A 17,632-nucleotide genomic window follows, 5' to 3' on the forward strand; every position below is an offset into this window, starting at 1 on the left:
AAAATAAATGTCACCGATTTACAGACTTTGATTTCAGTCTGGTTTTACACTACTTAGTAGCTTTGGGTTATGTTTACCCCGTTGTAACACATTGGTCTAACGATTAAAGTGATTTTCAATATCTAACGTGTCTGAAAAATTATATTTGAATATTACGATTGTAAAGTCGAACTAGCTTTTGCATTTAAACTATATAATATGATCTAATTTAGCTTACAAAGAATATCAAATGCGTATAAAATATACAACAAAATTCAAGTATCTTATAAATATTTTAATTATGTATTATGAATAATATATATTTTACATGTGTATTAAATACTAAATAATTTATACACTCTCCAATGATTTTACAATATGTACGAGATTTGTTTATACATATTGAGTAATTTTAGTGGTCTAATTAAAAAGTTAATTCTACGAAACTAATTACTGAAATAGTAGATTACATGCGGATTTCCTTCAAAATTTGATGAAACCATCATGCATTAATAACTTTGAAAAATATTGAATACCCCTGTATATTTTTGCTGTACACTTATTTATGTAGATAGTCTTTATCTAATATTTATAAACAAAAAATAAATATTATTTATAATAACGTGACCTCAAAAATATGGCACAAAACAATATTATCCATTCATTTTATGACTTGCGGATTAAGAAAGTTCAATTAGTGCATATGTTGCTGTTTTTTCTAGGATTTTTCACAAGAACATTATTACTTAATTATCTTGCAAGTAAAATTGCTGCGCAACTCGGACGATGTCCATATCACAATTTTAGATTTGGGCTCCTACGTTTCGCCGTAAAATAAATCGTACAGCTTCTAAAAATAAATTGAAGCCAATTTTCTAAATATAACGATTCGGTGCCATATAAGCATTACGTAAAATTGAGTACATATTTTTCCATTGTAAACAATGCGAAAGTGAACATGCGTAGAATTGCGAAAGAAAACATTACGCACGCAATATTGTTCCTAATAGAATTTTGTTGCTATTGGAAATTTTTACCTGTTGATATATGTATAAAATGAAAAAAATACTATTGACTTCATATCAGAGCCATGGCCACTTAAACAATTTTACAACATCTCCGTTATTAGGCTTCATTGTCTCAATCATGCAAAAGTAGCGTCTGACGCGACTATTGTCCAGCGTAGTTGGACTCTTTCGGGCGATCTGTTAAAAATCGGTTTCTATTTCAATTATCCTGTCTGGGAATATTCATGAATTACAAGTTTATTCATTGTTTTGTTCTACCCACTTATACCACTACAGAATTGCTTAAAAACTAGAACCAGACCTACAGATGAAGATCTCGATAATTATTTAGATACATTTGAATTGTCACAAATTAATACCAATATATATTTTTTTGTATTTTTTAATTATTTTTTATGAATGAAAAACCTTGAGTATTACGTCATTTCTTGAACAAAGCTATTAGCCATTGGAAAAAATCATATAATTTCTCGCTTCGCGGCTAAGGTCAAAAGAAATGATACGGTGTACCGAAATATGGAAAACCGAAAATGTTGAAAAGGATTTTTTGCTGCATCATCTTGTTTTGAAATTTGCCCAAAGCAATAAAATCGTGCCGTCGCCGTCGCAGTGGGAACGCTTTTGACGTTAATTTTTGAGTTCTGAGAAGGGATAATTGTTTTTGCTCCCTCATTGACCAAAATCCAGTTTGAATTTACTTTGACCAATACTATTAATATCGATAGGGATAGCTATCATATTTTTAAAACATAGTGTAATTTTTAAGTACAGTCAAACTATGGAGCAATATGCGAGATGCGACGTCTGTTTGTACTTATTCTTCTTTCGTCCGTTATCCCCTAAGAGATGCGTAGGTTTATTCGTATATTGGATTAAATTCTAAAACTACAATTAGTTTTTAAACTTTTATTATGTTAGGTTTGGGTTTGAACAGCAAATGGACGTTTCACAACTGTCAAATTGTGTTTCATAGACATTTTAGAGCAGCATATTAGCGCCTATCATTTTCGCTAGTAGAAATATATATCTACTGGTGAAAATACTATAATTTTTGGTTTAGAATCTGGGACGTCATTTCACCTTTTTTAAATATTTCTATTTCATTAAGATTCATAGTAATTAATTAAATGACATGCATTATTCTGAGCAAAGTCAAATGGGGGGTAAATGCCCTCACCTGCCCCTCTCACTTGACCGAGCGTTCACACTGATGGCACGGTTTTAACGACATCTTCGAAGTAAAAAATTGACAAAACACATTAAAAGCAAATGTCCTCTAAAGAAAAAACATAAAATGCAATTAAATCGTGCCGTCACTGCCGTAGTGTGAACGATCGGTTAGTCTAGTCTAGATCTTTTCATATTATAATATAATAAAACCATTGCAAATATTTTAACGGTTAGTCTATTTTCATAAATACATTTATTAACAAGTGATAAAATTTGTCCAGTATATAAATATGGAGAATATAGAGTGCACATTACGCAGCATTACATATATAATTTTCGTTACATATTATACGATATCCGTCTATATCAGTCATGTCAAACACGATATGTACATGACAAATTTTACACGTAAACAGAAAGTTTCATCAGAAAAATGGCTTATACTAACGTAATTTATAGAACTTATATATTCGTTTACTTTTTTGATTATTTTTTTAACATGTGCTGGTTTCTCTACCGCAACGTATATTTAAATCCTTTTACCTTTTGTGTATTATTTGTGTATTATTACCCATAATGATGTAACACGTTTATCTGATTAATTTAAACGTTACTTATCAAGTTGTCATGTTTCATAAGATCAGATATAATCCCATTGCTAAAATTTCCATGAGGGCGAATCTCAGTCTCTATGTCGCAAAATTCAAAGGTTTTTTACATAACGACTGATGAGCTGTAGAGATACATCAACGTTTCGCCATGCTGCTTTTTCGCAATGATTTTATATTACAATAAATCAACAGAATATGATATATGCAATGTGTGCTTCGTGAGAATTCTTAACTGGGGCCAATCTGTCATCCGTCATTGTGCACGGTTAAAATTGGATTGCGCAACCGTTTCAGTCGGTTAATTAGTGATTTACTGTCTTGTCTAGCGATTTGTAAAGTTATTGCAGATTGGAGTAGAAGTGGCACAAAATAATTGCACATACCATATTGATTGACGTGCCTTTGAAAAGGGCAGATTTTTTCATTAGCGATTTGAAATTGAAGATTTTCTTTTGTACGGTTAATTTTCTAGATTTAAGATAGATATTACGAGAGATATTCGAAAGTTTTTTTAATATATTCGTATACAAATATTTTTTCAAATTTTTGATATGTTCATCAATAAAAATCTATTAAAAAAAATAAGGTGGCAATGAATTTAGCGGAATTTTTTTATCACACAGGACAATTTATACAGCTATTTTAAACATGTTGTTTTGACTGAAACATGTATGAAAAACTCTAGAACGATAGTGTTACCAAATAAAAAAATCCGAATATGTCTCCTATATTTGATATGTTATATTTCACATATTATGAAAAAAAGATGCTTAATATGTATTAATCACAATATTTACACATACATATATCATACATTTAAAAGTAATAAACAATTATATATTTGAGTGTTAAGGGTGACATCATCACGTCAATATATTTTTTATTTAAATTTAAAAAATGTTTTCAATCCGATATCTTTTACACACAGACAATTTTAGTAATACAATGATTTGTAAACGCGATTGTCGCTATAGTAATACGATTCGAGTGCCACGAATTCGTTCTAATTATGATTTAAACTTTACTAATACTTATTTCTACAGATGATGGAGAGATATGGTTATTAAAATTGTGATCTCAAAAATAAACCGGTGTCTTAACCTTTTAGAAAATGATAATTATATTTATGAATGATTAAAAAATAAGTAAGCTTGTAGCTCTTAAATATCATTATGTAAATAACAGCCAATAATATATTTTTTGCGCACATTAATGAAAAAAATATGGTACCACAATAATTATAGGAAAAAAATCACTCAATGATAACCGTCATAAAATGTTCAAGGTCGAACGAATAATTGAGCTGTACAGCGTGTTTAAAAAGTTATTTTTGACAACTGTCAATTAAAACAGTAAACCGATCTAAACCCAATTACCCACAACCGTAATGAATATTTTAAAACACAAATGCCTTAATCCTTATTCCATGAAATATGATCGGTTTTGTTATTCAAAAGTACCTTTCAACTTTCAATTAAACTTTCTCAGGTGTACAAAATTATATTTATTTTCTCTTAAAACGTGTTTTTTTATTAATTGAAGCGGTCGTTTCAAAAACTACATAAGGCATAAAATATTCAGAAATCAATTAAAACTTCATTTCTTTATCTTCAATATCGAAGTTTTTGGTACTTTCTTTAATAAATGTTGGGCCTGTTGACTTTTATTCTGTATACTAGTTACGGTTCTTCTAATCAACAAATAAAACAGAAATATATAAAATATTTAAGCTATGTTATTTTTGTAGCTAATGGTTAATAAATATAACGTTTAAACAAAAATACATATTTAGCATCACTAAATATGTATGGTCTTGACTGATAAGCAAGAGGCCGCTGGTTCGAGCCACGGCAACAGACTTTATTTATTATTTATAATAAATATAAATATATTTATTATTTATAATAAATATAAATATATTTATTATTTATAATAAATAAAGTCTGTTGCCGTGGCTCAAACACTATTATTAAAAACCGCCCCCAGCTGGAAATTTATAATTTATGTATAGATGTTACCGATTCCCAGACTGAAAAATTATTATTATTATTGTTATATATATATATATATATATATATATATATATATATATATATATATATATATATATATATATATATATATATATATATATATATATATATATATATATATATATATATATATATATATATATATATATATATATATATATTTCTTCACATTTAATAAAGTTGTATCGTTTACAAGGCATATTATCCAGGAGCGCAGACCTTCGGCGACGCGCCACCTGCGGGTTTGGGTTATCGAGACGCACTCTTTTGTCGTCATTCTCAATAGGAAGTGACTCAGATTTCTGGCTAATCCTTTGAATAGGAAGTTGCGGTCAGTGGTCGTTCTTTTTAAATATTTCGATTTCATTATATTAATAGTATTTCATTAAATGACATGCATTTTTCTTGCCAAATTCAAAGGGGAAGGGCAAATGCCTCCCCCAAATGATGTCCCTGTGCGGAAGAAGGAATATAACGAAAACTAAAGAGAGTGGAACTTATTTTTTTTAATTATATCAAAATCACATTAGGGAGTAGGTCATCTTTTTTGGGGAAATATAGTAGTACTTAATTTTTCTTGAATAAAAGTCTTATATTTTTGTCAAATACATTTATTTGAATTTTGCGACCCCAAAAAACTTCCTAAAGAGTCGCGATTGCATCCCTAATTATTGAAGATTGCGCCCAGAACGTTAGCGCTCGAGCTTTTCAATAAGCTTGCCAATCAGCGATAGTTACGAGGAATTGGAACAATTTAGATGGAATAGTGATGTATAATTAAAATATATGTGTGTGTTTGAGCTGACGTATAGGTTAATAATGTGTATGAAATATTTTTTTTAAAGCCAAAAAATCTGGTCCAGACCAGATAGTCATATTTGTAGTAAATTAATAAATTATCGACGCAGATTTTGAAATACCTCTGGATAATTACTTGTTTATTCAATTTTTATTTTTGTCGTTTGATATGGTTTAAGGATCGTGGTGACGGAAAGCGCTTTAACTCTTTGAACGCGGAAATCGACTAAAGTAGCCCAATTAATTTTTTAATCTCTTTACGCAAACATCAGTAAAAAAGTGCTTTTCAAGAAAAAACTTTTTTTTGTGAATGAACATAAAATATCATTTTAAATAAATTAAAATTAAAAAACAGAACATTTAAACACAGTATTAAGGTAAAATTTGCATTTAAAAAAAACAATTGAATATTATTTTTGATTAACGCGTCCAAAGGGTTAAAGAAAAGTTCTGAAATGTGTCGATTTGAATTAAGTTTAAAGTCCAAGTGTAGACCAAGGCATTTAACTCTCGATATCCATTTCATACTACTACCTTGTTCACATTGCCACCGTTTCTCAAGACCTGACAAAGACTTTTTAACACTAATCTTAACCCTTTGGCTACCGAAATCCGATATATCGGCTTTGGCTACACTAGCGAGAACTGCCGGATCCGACGGCTCCGAAATCGAAGTATCCAATACATTTTCAACCGTCTGTAGGGTAATTGCTTCAGGGGTATATAACATTTTTTCAAATATATGTTATAAATATATTATAATCATTATTTTTTTTTAATTTCATTATTATTTTTATTTATATATATATATATATATATATATATATATATATATATATATTTATGTATATTTATGTATATATATATATATATATATTTATGTATATATATATATATATATATTTATGTATATATATATATATATATATATATATATATATATATATATATATATATATATATATATATATATATATATATATATTAATATATATATATATATATATATATATATATATATATAAATATATATATATGTATATATATATATAAATATGTATATATATATATATATATATATATATATATATATATATATATATATATATATATATATATATATATATACATATTTATATATATATATATATATGTTTATGCTATATATATATATATATATATATATATATATATATATATATATATATATATATATATGTATATATATATATATATATATATATATATATGTATATATATATATATATAGATGTATATGTATATGTATATGTATATATATATATATATATATATATATATATATATATATATATTTATGTATATATATATATTTATGTGTATATATATATATATATATATATATATATATATATATAGATGTATATATATATATTTATATTTATATATAAATATATATATTTATATATAAATATATATAGATGTATATATATATATATATATATATATATATATAAATATATATATATATATATATATATATATATATATATTTATATATATATATATATATATATATATAAATATATATATATATATATATATATATATATATATATATATATATATATATATATATATATATATATATATATATATATATATATATATATATATATATATATAATTTAACCGGCTGTAGGGTATTTTTACTTGAACCATTATTTAAAAATAACATATTTTATTAATTTACGAAAAGTTTTATTTACATTTTAAAAATAAATAACATATTATATACCATTGTTATCGATTCCTGTCGGAGCGCCGCCGCTCACATCTCGTAATTTTTAATACGTCATGCGATAATGACTCTTATTACAGCGTAAATACGAACTAAAATAACACACAATCGCATATTCATCATTAATTAGGTCAAGTTCGTTGCAGACAGCGTCGCACGTGCGACCGTATGTTTACAAACTAAAATACACATTTTGACTTTTTAATTATTTAATAAAAAGTCCCGGCAGTTCTGGAACATTTTTCCAAAAATGCCCGGCATCCAAAGGGTTAATTCTACCTCTAAATATATGTATGCTTCTTTTCAAAAATATATTTAATATTTCAATATTTTAGATTGCTTGCGTGTAAACTGGACCTCTAAGTTGAGGACTCAATTAAAAAATCAATTGGCCAATCGAAGAATTGCTTTACGACTGCGAAACACGTAACGTCGCATTTCAAAACGCATTTAGAGCAACGTCGATAATTGTTATTATTTTTCTTTTCATTTCATTTCTTTTGTACAAAACACATTTGAAAGGCCTGATTTAACTTTCATAAGCACGCAATGCAAAACGGTCGTGAAGAAAGAGCCATACAAGTACAAGAGTGGCACTGAGAGAGCGCTTTTGAAATATGCACGTACATACCCATACTGTTGTGCAAATAACTGCTTTTCTCGATCGTTAACGACGATATTCCTTCTTTAGTTTATTATTAACTTCAACAAGTTAAATAAGTACTATTCATCAACGCGTTGAAATCGAGCATTGTAAGCCATGATATTATAGTTAAAAGTCATTGTTGCTAACTGCCATTGATTGAATTGTTGCGACACTGTCACGGCCGTGGTTAAGCACTGACTATTTTTTATTTATAATATATATTATATTTTAACTGTTTAATGTTGTAACATATTGATGAAAATATGAACTAAATAATAAATAATCGTTTAGTGGTTTTAAGTGTTAAATTAAATATTATTAGACAGGTTCAATAAAAATGTAATTGATAGTTACAAACGTACAAATAGACTTGTATATATTAAAATATTTATTAATAATCAAAATTACAATAATAAAAATATATGTACATATTACATGTATATTTTTATAAATTCGTAATATAATTGTTTGGAATTGCTATGTAGAAAATCAATGAGGATATGTAAAATTGCCTTTAATAGAAGCGGTAAATCCATTCACATTCTACAAAGGAAATATAATTATGCTCTTTAAGTACAGTATATATATGTATAAACCATATTTTAGAAAATAATTTATGTGAAAATATGTGTTTGCAGACATAAAAACAAAGTAATTTATTATGTACATGTATTTCTGTATATACGTATATTGTATTGTCGTTTGAAATTGCCATGTGAAAAAGTAATGAGCAGTGTCTTTATTATATTTATGAAAGGTTAATTTATTTATTGCAAATCTTCCGATGCAAAAAAAAAACAGGCGTTAGCCCAATGCGTTTCTGCGAGGTAAATACAATCCACAATTACGAAATAAGTAGTGAAATACCAGATTAAAATCATGAGATTAGGAAAATCTAAGAAAACCCAAACTTTAATGATCGATCAGAATTATAAATATACAATAATCTCTCAAACACGAAAAATAGAAATTGAAAAATACAATCGACTATATTTATGCTGTTTTTTATTTATAAAACCGTGCAAAAATAATAATTTATTTTTGTATTGTATATTAATTGCAAATTAAATATGTAATATTTTGGTGATAAACAATATTCATGATAAACCAATTATTTATTGTAACATATGTATATTCATTTTATTTAACATATTGTAATAGCTTAGAGAGTTGCGGACCGCATGCCCTTATCTCTCACTCACTCTAGTCACTTAACGCGCGAGCGAGCGAAAGGGAAAGTATCTCACCGCACGCACCTGCTTCCATATAGGATTCTTAACCAGATTTTTTCAGGTATTAGTCACCGACATTTACCACTAGTCTATCGTGTTGATAGTAGTCCGTAATAATGTTATTCGCTAATATAATATTAAAAATCTATCAGGATATTCATTGTTACATTTAAAAGTAATGTAGGAAATATAAGAATGCTCTTTAAGAACAATTCTTACCATAATCTATTTCTATAAATTATTACACACCTTACATTTTATAAGTAATTTACATTCACAAAGTATTTGAAGACACGCTGTCAGAACGTGAGCACACAAATAAATTATAATTAAAGATACAGAAGGTGATCATGTATATTTTTGTAAATCCATAGTAATTTATCATGTGGAAAATCAATTTAAGGTTGCTTTTAATATAATTAGTAAACCCATTCATGTGCTTTGTAGGAAATACATTTAAGCTCGTTGATATTTCCTATAAATAACAACCTTCCATTTATTTGCTAGTCTGTACCATATTTAAACTCTATTAGGTTTTTTAAATACCTAACCGTCCTTCTGACCTTCTCTCTAGCCTACCGTGACCACTGGAGAAGTCAAGGTTGGAAAACTTTGCTTATTGCATTCTGAATTTCCGATCTGCGGAAGACACGATAAAAATCGAAAGTGGAATTACAGGACTGGCTTTTTAAAAGTGATTGTAGTATCTTAACTGCCGGTTACAGTGAAAACATCTGCAGTAAGTACCCTTTGGATTGCGGAACAATATTCATCCAACATCATCATTTCTTATGTATAATATGTTGCAATTTAAGTTTTTCACATTTCGCATCCTAGCGAATAAGCCAGTTTCGATTTGGCCTTTAGAGATGTGAAGGTCGCGTTATTTATAGCAAAATTTTACAGACTTGAGTGATGCGTCGAGTGAAATGCTTATTCAACATTAATAAATAATTTAATATTGCTGTGAGAAAATATGATCTGAATGAACTTGGGATTCTCTAATGGCACTTACGGCGTCAGGTGTTGTTACTTTTTTCTAAAGTCGCGTGTTCATGAAAAATTCACATCTACTTCATATAGTATATAGGCGGATATCATGTAATATGTAACGAAAAATTATATATGTATGTATGCTGCGTAATATGCACTCTATATTCTCTATATTTATATTTCCTGGACAAGTTTTATCATTGGTTAACAACTGTATTTATAAAAATAGACTTAGCGCCTAAAATATTATATTAAAAATAGTTTTCTATTAAAAAAAATATTCGACTACTTCTTAATATGTATTTTATATACTGCGTTGAATACAATAATGGGTCTATTTACGGATGTTCTTCCGATCTTTTATATCCTTTTGTTTACGTGGTCAAATTACTTCATTTTACGGTGTCTATGAAATATTCAGCATTCGACATTTTAAAAATCCTTGATAAAAGTAAGGCCGCCAAGAAGAAAGGGGGGGGGGGGTTCAAGAGATATGGCCCAAATAAAGCCCGCGTTCGAAGTCCATTTAATATATATTTTAATTCCGTAATTTTTCGTTAATATTTTTTTCCATTCAGATTTTAAGTGCAAGTAAACGGTTCTTCTTAATCTACACCCTTTTTTGTATATTCATGATCACAGTGCTTGTATTTTTTTCTTACATACTCAGCTCGAGCTTACTTATAATTATTTTATTACCTTAAATTATTTGTTAAAGAACGCTTCCACACAATACAAATGAAACTTTCGGAATGATCGGCCATTTACCATTGCTTATCCCTTATATTAAATCAAATATAAAGATGAGAGGCACGAAAAGGTGGTAAATTTATACATATGCCGATTTTTTAAGGGAAGGAGCACGAGCCCGTCATGGTCGGCCCTGTTCATATGTGCATATAACAATACCAACCACATAAAACATTGCAACTATCAGAGGTAGAACAACAATAATATGTGTATACACAATTAGCCTATAGATTATTTATTATTACACAATTTAAATTGAAATGAGCATTAAAATATATTTTAATTATCTTAAATATTTTTTCAGGTAGTTTATTATATATTTTAACATGTTTATACAAAATTACTCTTTTAGTGCCTATTTTTATAAATAGCTTATTATTATTTCTGGTTGTATTTGTGTGAAATTAAATAGTTTTTTTTTATATATTCTCATGATAATTACTTAATATATTTTAATGAGAAAATTGAGATATCTTTCATTACAGTAAACAATTTTAATTCTTCTAGCATTTATATGGATTTATTTAAAATATTTTTCATATTTTTTGGTATTAATATTTGTAGTTTTCTGTATCATTTTTTTTGTTAAAAAACAGACTTCAAAATGTTTATTACTAGTGGAGTTATATTTTCACTAGTGTTATAGTGAAACCATATCCGAATACATTTTCACCGGTAGATATATATTTTTACTAACGAAAATATAATTTAGCTAATAGGCGCTAGTGAAATATGCTGAAAGATGCATATGTCCCCGGGTGCCATACTGGGGGGAGGGGGGGGGGAAATGGGATGTGATTTTTGAGGCATAAGTTAAATTTAAATACAAATAATTCAACAATTTCCGAGATGGATTTTTATCAAAAGTTTCTGAAGTGATTTTTTAGTTCTCTCAGGAATTTGTCCTCCTCAAACAAAAATTACCAACTGGCTTTTTTTAGAGCTTGAATATTCTCAGACCGGCCCTGATACTGCTCTAGTGAAATATAAAATCATATGCTACTTTAAACTGTCGTTGAAACATCTGACAGCTGAGAACCTTCCATTTGCCCTAATGAAAGTTTTAAAACTAAGTATAGTTCTGAACTTTCATTAGGATAATTCTCTTTGGTTTAATTAATTTTAAATATTGCAGTAATTTGTCGGAACAATATGACGCCCCAATTCTGATCTAAATATGAAAATCATGTGAATATACGTGTACCGTATAATTCGTTTGTAAACAAATACAGTTTTACTGATACTGAGCAGTGAAATTGTAAAATAATTGTTTGATATATTTCAACTGGCCTAGTTAGTAAAATTAATACCACTCTATTTATTATTTATAACAACTTTTTACACCTGCTTTAATAATAACACACTTTTGACCGTGGGTACAATTTATAAAAAAAAACATACTACGCGCAATCACTTAACCTTTAGAAGTCCAAAGGCATGTATGTCATACTCAAAATGGTTTTACTATTGCAGTCAATATCAATTCAGCTTACTTACTTAATTTGTTATATTACAACCAACCATTATAATTCAGGACTTTAACTACTTTTTTATATTCTCACCTAAAAAAAGAAATAATATCATCTGCAAATATCATAAATTTGACATTTTTTATTTCATCCATATAATAATGGACCAAATTTAGATCTATGAGGTACTCCATGTTACTTAAATTTCACTGTAAGTATTTTGATAAAAAAATAACGACAATTTTAATTTTTATTTATTAGTTTATATTTATACTAGTTTTTCAATTTTAAATACATCTATGAAATGCTCTACTTGATGTCTTTATTTATTTCATCTCTTCTGTTGTCGTGTAAAACGTTGTTTTTCAATGTTTTTTCAATTATCAGAAGGAGCAGAAAAACTTGGTAGGCATAAGGCGGTGGCTGCGGCATCATGACAGTGTCGTTTTTGTATAAAAAAGTCGGTGTGCTATCGTGGTGCACATTCAAAGAGTTTTTCACCACAATTCTAGTCGTTTTTTTCGGATAGTATCACGAAAACGATTCAAAACTACAAGATAATACTTCTTATTGGCTATATGACTGAGTAAAATATACCGTTATAATAAAATAAATCAGAAGAATCTTGTCATTCGATCAAACTTGACATGCTTTTTTGGTTATTAACAATTTATTTATTTATTGGAACGATTTCGTCATTTGTTTATAATGCGTTGGAGCAATTCTGAGTTGTTAACGAATGCATTCAAAAATTACTCAGTAATTTATTCATTATGCTATATTCATTTATTAACAGTTTTGGGGAGGGAAATGGCTGCTACTTCTTCTATCATGCCCATAATCTGTCAAAATTGCGTTGAATGAGAAAAAAAACTATGCTTCCAATGTGGCTGACAATTGATATACGCTCTTAAATTTCTGCCCTGTGATTGGTCAGTAGCGCTGAGGGGCTGTGCCGGTTTAAAAAAGTATTGGTTTGTTATTCTCTAGGCAGAGTTGTGGAGATTATTATATTATTACCCTTTAACTATTATTGTAGTTTTAAATGTATAATTCATTATTATAATCATAGCCTTGCTCTACATTTTTTAATTCATATTTTTATTTTTTTATTCAGACCTTTTCACATCTATTCGGCGTGTATTAATTTTGTGCTCTGACTTTTGAGAAAAAATACGCATCTTATATTGGATTCTCACTAATATTAAATTATCTGATTTATATTGCTAATAAAATCAAAATCATATATTTATTATGCACTCATAATAATTTATATTATTTATAATTGGAACTTCTAAAAAAGTATTGAAAGCTTTCTCATTGAGTGCTTTAATTATTTTTTAATTGAACATTTATAAATATATCACTGAGGGGAAAATTATTTTTATTGTTTTTTTATGAAAGCGTGGGTTGGATAATTTTAGAATCTTTGTTTTAGTTCGCAGTAAAAAAACGTATAACAGCAATTTCGTTTACATTTTTATTTAATTATGGTACTCAAGTATTATCATAATTATATTAATGGTAGATATAATAAATTAATATATTGCTTATACTTCATTCGCGATCATTAGTGTATGGTCTTGAAAGAGTCCTATATCAAATATTAAACGAATATACAAATAATAGTTATTTTGTTATCATATTAGCATCAATATACGTATATTTGCACTTATGATTATATAAGTTATAGTTAGATGTTTTTATTCATAGCATAATAGAGTCGACATTAACACTAATCAGTGTTTCAGCACATTGATCAACAGTCAGAAAAATTATCTGTGTTGTGATTATGAAAAATCTTATCAATTGTGTTATTTTATACGATCAGCAACTGGCCTTTGTACGACCATGCGTTGGCATGTGAACTCTAAACGTTATCTGCTTTGTTTGACCGTTCTTTGTGTTGTTGTTTGACAATTATATCGCTTTATTTTGTATATGAGCTAATAATTAATATATGGTTAATACCTTCACTAACGAAAAAGTCCTGTAGATGAAATATTTACGACTCACGAGCCGGGGGGGATCGATACGTCTGTAAAGGTTAAGAACCTCGGGCTCATCCGAACATATGGAAGTGTCCTGTTGAAGGTAAAACGGTCGTTACACTCCAACAACTGACTCGAAACTTGTCTTTTGAACTTGAATGATGCTCCTGCATCTCCTGAAGGTCACATCGATCACAATGTTATCTTTCGAATTTATCATAAGTGGATATCCTTGCAAAAATAATTTATCCTTACAAAAATAAACATCGACTATAATCACGTTGCAAAAGTGCACTTCCACTACACAAAGCGGCGATGACAATAAGGATTCGTTAAAAGTTAACGTCATATTCGACAAAAAAAAAAGTTTGACTTGAGACAAACTGTTATTGTATTATATTTTGCACTTAGATTTGTTGGAAACAATGCAACCATTAGTTGATAATTATTTGGCTTTAATGATCGAAGCTCAATAATTAATTGGTTTAAATTATCATAGATCAATTAATCAGTTCGTTTCATCTTTGACTCATTAAAGCCATGATCTTAGTAATCTTTGCTTTGTCTACATAAACACGTTATTACTGTCGCTAATTTGAAGCATAAAAAGAGCAACAATTGTTTTTGTTATGAACTTGTTTTATGCACTATCGGGAAAACTGTCATCCTTGACATACGATGTGCATTGTGCAAAAAACAATTAATAACACGAAGGTGGAAAATGTGACTCGCTGAACAATTTATTTTTATTATTTTAATATCCATGAAATAAAAATACTTGTCGTTAAAATACAAGTAAAATTTAAATATGCAATACATTGACAAAAATGACTTAATATGAATATTTTTATATTTCATTATTATTTTTTTCATCAGACAAATTTCTACTAATTTTATTGTATTACTATTTCACGCTCGTTGATTTTCTCGTACAAGGATACATAGTTTTCTATTACTATTGATAAATTAAGAATTGAATAAGACCATATCACAACAGTTTCACAATCAAAATATGTGTTACCTATTTATCATGTGTTTTTATATCAATAAAAAATAGTAAAATTTTAACTCAGATTAATGAGAAGTATCATACAAGACCTTCAAAAATACAATAATACATTTTAAATATATTAACCTTATCTGCAGTTGAACAGATTTGTTGCGGCTCTAGATAATATCACATTTGTTCCAAAAGATTTGATTACATTCCTAATCTTAGCATTTACTACATTCTTGAATTAAAAAAATAAATATTTTATGCTGCGAAACCGGATTCTTTAAAAGGAAAACTTTGTTTTTTAATCCATTATTTTTTCATCTATCTAAAATTTTTTGTTTGTTTTTTTAGAATGTTCGATCGATGTTTCAAAATCGCAAAAAATCAAGACCTTGGATGCTGATGACTCCGTTGCCAAAATGTAGATGAAGCTAACAAGTTTAAAATGCTACAATTATTCTATAGCTTATCTGCATAATATAGACGATTTTCTGATGAGGTGAGTTTTCTGTCCCTCGTTATTGATGATGCGCCAAAAAATAAGCATGGTGCACTATTTTATATTTTATTCTTAGAAACAATGAATGGTTTTTGAGTATGACGTTATTTACATATTATAACGGCTTTGTCTTAAAACAATACGCTGATTGTGATTTCGATATTGTGATTATGAGCCATGCTGTCGATTAGTGCTTCACAGGCTATCGGCTGGTTACAACGTATCGCTAGGTGAGAAGAAGTTTTATTATCATATAATAATTAATAATTTATAAGGCAATTAAATAAAAAACTTTTTTTGTCAATTTGTAAATTAAATACGTATCTATTAAATAATAATCACGAATATGATATTTATTAATTTTATTAAATAACCATCATCGTGATCATGGCAGGTTCATCACTGCCGAAACGTTGAACAGTACGGGACTACACAGGGACTATGGTTCTCAATTAATCTTAGTTTTCAAGTATTCGAATATTAAATAATAATAAAAAAATCTTGGTTTTTACCAATATTATTTTTTTTAACCAATTAATGCAAAAATCAATTAATTCCATGTGAAATATTATTTAATTAAAACAGTTATTTCTATTAATCATTAATTACTTTCATAACCATAACTTTTTGAATTCTATAAAATATGCATTACACAATGCTGTGCGAATTACTGATCAGTGAGGGGGTCAAAAGGTGATCAGATTTTTCCATGGTGGAGAATAGCTTAGACAGCTTGTAAATTTATATATAATATTATAACCCCTCTTCAAGTTGAAAATGTGTTTTTATTGCTTATTTTTTATATTCTCAGCGAATTTTTTTTATATTAAAATCAAATATGTTTCAATTGAACGTTAAATTTTTGCAGATAATTTTACAATTCGTTTTTTTATTTTTAGCGATCGAATTATTAAACTGTTTGGAATAAAAACTTTTATGACGTCTTAGAGCAACAAATAATTAAATGTAGAACAAAAGTTAAACGATAATAAAAGGTGAACGAATTCTGTGAATTTTGGTCATAGTAGATACTGCTGACATACATACATACACAAATGTTTTTCGAAGGCATAAAAGCATTTTTTTGTTGAGAAGGAGCATTGTTTCGCATTTCGGGTTATGTTGTTTAAGTATACAAATTGTTTTTCGATTTTAATTAATAATTTATATATATAATAATTTATATATATATATAATAAAAATTAGAAAATTATTCGCTGGGTCATTTTACAGTCTCTTTTCAAAATTTTACGAATTTTTGTTATAGAATCTGCATCTGGCAGAAATATATTGTAGTTTATTGTGCAAAAACTTACAGCCGTTCGATTTTTGCTTAAATACGATTATGGCAGCTTTACTTTTGATCTAATTTCACATAGCGTCAAAATGCCAAATTGTATACAAAAATATAATGAAACTATTGGTAAATTTCTACATATTGCTAAACCATTAAAAAAATGTGCAACATTAACTACAACACTAATATATTTCATCGCTTATAATTTTGTAATGATTTGTATTAAATTTTTCAATTCATATATGTACATATATTTTTTTAATATATCATTAAAATTATTACTATCAAATTACTCACATTGGCCATGAAGTATATTCCCATACAAAATTGAATTATATGATCCATTAGAACATTCTCTT

General features: G+C 27.7%; 1 protein-coding gene across 5 annotated transcripts in view; it reads left to right on the forward strand.

The window, feature by feature from the left end:
• Window positions 1–17,632, forward strand: part of Abcd1 (ATP binding cassette subfamily D) — a 45,221-nt gene that overhangs the window by 24,119 nt on the left and 3,470 nt on the right. Inside the window, exons 2-4 of one of the 5 annotated variants that reach the window (XM_088194281.1) lie at window positions 15,829–15,976; window positions 16,053–16,206; window positions 16,876–16,971. The exons of 1 other annotated variant lie outside the window; for it this stretch is intronic. The gene's annotated coding sequence lies outside the window, so the exon portion shown is untranslated. Of the gene's footprint in view, window positions 1–15,828; window positions 15,977–16,052; window positions 16,207–16,875; window positions 16,972–17,632 lie in introns of those variants that run through there. 3 more of the 5 variants (XM_088194282.1, XM_088194280.1, XM_088194283.1) reach the window with 3 other exon arrangements.

The sequence above is a fragment of the Plectrocnemia conspersa genome, unplaced genomic scaffold, assembly GCF_051122295.1.
Source record: "Plectrocnemia conspersa isolate PC_06_02 unplaced genomic scaffold, ASM5112229v1 ptg000010l, whole genome shotgun sequence".
Classification (NCBI taxonomy): Eukaryota; Metazoa; Arthropoda; class Insecta; order Trichoptera; family Polycentropodidae; genus Plectrocnemia; species Plectrocnemia conspersa.